Below are 4,337 nucleotides of genomic sequence, written 5' to 3' on the forward strand. Positions count from 1 at the left end.
ATTATGCTGTTGGTGGGAAATTAAACTTGTTCAACCACTCTGGAATGCATTATGGAGATTCGTCAAAAGACTAAGCATAGATCTCCCTTATGCCCCAGTAATTCCCCCCATGGTCAGTAATCCAATAAATAATAAAAACGCTCACACTAAAGCTATAGCATAAGCATGTTCAGGGCTCAGGTCCCAAGTTCAAAGACTGGAAAAAAAGGTCACCACTGCTGGTATTTGTTTCCACAAATATGAATCTTTTGACATAAGATACCAAATCATTCTATTTGCAGTAGCTAGGACAGGACTTAAATGAATGGGTGATAAAATGGCTTCTTTGTTGAATGTTAGGAAAAAATGTAGGCAGTCCACGAAAAGAGGGATTTTGTTTTTGTTGTTGTTGGTCAAGGTGCTTGAAGTCTGGGATTAGGCTCTGTCCCTGAGCTCTTCAACTCATGGTGAGTGTTCTACCACTTGAGCCATAGTGGCACTTCTGGTTTTCTGGTTGTTAAATGGAGATAATAGTCTCAGGGACTTTCCTGCCCAGGCTGGATTTGAACAGCAGTCCTCAGATCTCAGCTTCCTGAGTAGCTTGGATTACAGCTGTGAGCCACTGGCACCAGGCTAAAAATTGTTTTTGTTTTTTTTATAAAAGTAGAAAATCCACCTCCTCATCTGGGTCTAAAGCTCAGATATCACTATTAGAGCACTTCACACTCAGCTCATTTCATCACACATTTGTAAATTTTCTCTTTTCTTTCATGTGCGCATACTGCAGTCAATATCATCTCAGCTGTGAGTCTAGACCAATTGTCTGGTAACTGCTAGTACCTAAATGAACAGCTGTTACATCAAAACAAATGAAACCCTTAACTGGAATAATTATTTGTCTCTTTTTATTACAAGTCATTTTTTCCTAATGTGATATTGGACCTCCTAACAGAGTAATAACATTTTCTTTGTCTTCAGCAATTGGTCTTCTCCCACATGTGACCAAATATTTAAGAATTCAAAGATTACCATGATAATTCATTAACCTGTCCTCTAAGAAAATGTCTGGAAAATTTCTGGAATTTGGTCTGCTGTCTTATTCTTACATGCACGGGCTTTCTATGATTTATTTGTTCTACATGTAATTCTACTTTCCAAACTTTGACCAATTTTAATCTGTCTGATTAGTCATTCTGACCCTCTCTTTAAAGTTTCATTTCAGTCTGACTCATAAAAATATAATAGTTATCAGCTAAATGACTCTCAGCTTCTGTTTTCTGCCTGTCTTCATGTAGGATGTGAGAGCAGCCCTGACTGGCTGTGCTTTCTGGAGTTTTTTTGTTCGTTTGTTTTGTTTTGTTTTTTAGAGGTCTAGCATTACTATTCAAGGTAGTAGCTTCTCTGGGCCCCAGTGATCCCCTGGCCTAACGTCAATGGGATTTTCCCCTAAAGATACAAACAATACCTGACTAAATTCCTTCTTTAGTTGTTTCAAAATGAGGCAATTTGGCATCCTTGCAAAGCCATGAATAATCCTCTGTAACCACTTACAAAAATGGTCTGTCAAGATGGCTTTTCAAGGTCGACTGTGAAAAATGTTCATTTCCAAGTCACCACCCTAAAACAGATCACATTCCTGAGAACTGACTTTTAGAAGGAATGATCCCCTTCCTTCCTTCTCTTATGATAGATCAAACTATAATATTCTTCAGTTGTGGTCAGCCTGGAGTACATTTTCCCACGAATATTCTGTAGTGTAACAGAGGACCAACTATCAAAATAAAGGGGGAAATACCTGTCTACAGACTTGATCTATCTTGCTTATATCTTTTCTTACTTTCGTTACTTTAAAAACACGGATAATTTATACTTGGGATTAGACAGATTTATTTTGCTTATATCTGTTGTTATTTTCATTACTGCAAACATATGGATAATATGTATTTGGGATTAGACAAGTGCTAAAGGATTAATGAAATAAACATTCAGTTTACTTTCATATATCCAATATAATACACTTAACCTTTTATGGAAAATTTAATCAAACCATAGAAACAATGTCAGAAGATAAAATAAACCTCAATATGTATAATCAGGCACACATGCACCATCATCTACTCAAAAATTCAGCCTTTCCATAAATATTTATTTGGCACAAAATTATAAAATTTTAATGAATGAATATGACTTTTAATTATCATCTGAAATACTCTTCCTATATATAATTGTATATAATTATATGGAGGTCACCTAGACAGGAATTTAACATGCATGTAGTAACCAAATTTCCACAATTTAAGCTAGACGAGAGGAGTTATACCCTCACAAACTGCCAGGAGGATGTGTGGTGTGAATTTTACCACAGTGCTGAACCCTTCCACCTAGTACCAAGAGTCGTGAGCAATAATTTATTCTTTGATGTTAAGATTAGTGTTAAGTGTATAATACACTTTGAATTATTGCATTAATTCACAGAAATGAAATGATGATTAATTATTGAAATAATGATACAGTATTTGTTTAAGTTCTAATGATTCTTAATTTTACAATTAATGAAATACATTATTAAAATTAGTTTCACTTTCTCTTTTCAATTGCTACTAAAATTAAAATTTTATATTAAACGTTCAGTATTAAGAAATCAGTAATAAGTACCTATTATTTAAATGATATTCTATTAATCTGTGATTTGAATTATAATTCTAACTAATTGTGATGTAAAAATCATTTAATAGAATTATGGGTAATATTTTTTAAACTTACAAGCTTGTTATTTGTTTCCAAATTGTGTAATTTGTTATTTTTGGTCCAAATCATTTCTTCACCATAATTGTTTAATTTTCTATTTTATCTCTATTGGTTTACTGATTGTGCAATTTGTTTTCCCTTTTTAGTGACTGACAGGAGGCAGAAAATCTGTATGCTAGTTTACTACTACCTATGTTAAAGTAAAATTACTGCTTTCCACAGCTGTTCTAGTTTTCTCGTATAGTGCACTATTTTCCCCATTCACATATTCCCATATCCTGTATTGCTGATCTCATGTATTTTATTTTATCTTTTATTTAAATTTTATTGTCAAGGTAACGTACAGAGGGCTTATAGTTACATAAGTAAGGTAGTGAATTCATTTCTTTTCTAACTTGTTACTCCTTCCCCTATTTTCTCCCTTTTCCCTCCCAGCACCCCAAGATTATTTCCAACATATTGGTTGTGAGTGTCACTATTGCATAGGTTCCCCCTTTGTCCTTTGTCTCACCATTTTGTCTTTTTCCTTTCCCTTCCATAGTTCAGATCAACATATTTACAGTAATCAAGGTATAAAAATCAAGTACAGTGACTACAGGGGGAAAACCATAGGTGGGGAAAACACAAATGATAAAAAGAAACCATGTAGTACATTAAAAACAACAACAACAAAAAACATGTCTTGGAGTTCATTTCACTTGGAATCACCTTACACGGTTATATGTACATAGCTATTGAGCTATTCTGCTCATCTACCAAGATTATCCTTGATGTACACAATAATGCTTTCCTATTACCCAGTAATCCCACTTCTGGACATTTGCCCTAGTGACCACAAACAAGGCCACACTAAAGCTACCAGCACAATTATGTTTATCACAGTATATTTCCCATAGCTAAGATATGGAATCAACCCAGTTGCCCCTAGTAGTAGATGAATGGATCAAGAAAATATCACACACACACATACCAGAAAGAATGACACCATCTCATTTGTAATGAAATGGAAGATCTTGGAAAAAATCATATCAATTGAAGCAAGCCAGACTTAAAGAAACATAGGTCCCATGGTTTCCCTTATTTGTAATAATTAGGTTATATCAAGGAAAATCTCATGTATTTTAATTTGAAATTTTGTTCTATGTTGAGCATTTATTATTGTTGATTGTTATTATTTCTGTACACAGGCAGGTATATTTAAAGAATTACGTTCATTTCATCCATTACTGAAGGAAGTACAACTAAAAGAGCCACTCCTACTAGGAAGAACATCTCCTACTAATTTAACTTCATTCTTATGTAAGGATAGACTTGTCCCCTTTAACATCATGTTGTACATTACAACTCTATTCTTGGTCATCCTGCATATCTACGATTTTCTACATTGTGACATAAATTGCCTAGTAATTCCAGTTTGCTTTACTTTTAAAAAAAATTCTCTTAAAGTTTGAGGTTGGTGTGTGTGTGTGTGTGTGTGTGTGTGTGTGTGTGTGTGTGTGTGTGTGTATGTGGTATTACAAAGATCAGAAGACAACATTTTTCTTCATTTAGAATACATCTTTCTGATCATAGTAAGTTGTGGCTAATGGGAGAACTTTCTTGCTATTTTA

Source organism: Dipodomys spectabilis, unplaced genomic scaffold (genome assembly GCF_019054845.1).
Source record: "Dipodomys spectabilis isolate Male_0828 unplaced genomic scaffold, ASM1905484v1 ptg000065l, whole genome shotgun sequence".
Taxonomy (NCBI): Eukaryota; Metazoa; Chordata; class Mammalia; order Rodentia; family Heteromyidae; genus Dipodomys; species Dipodomys spectabilis.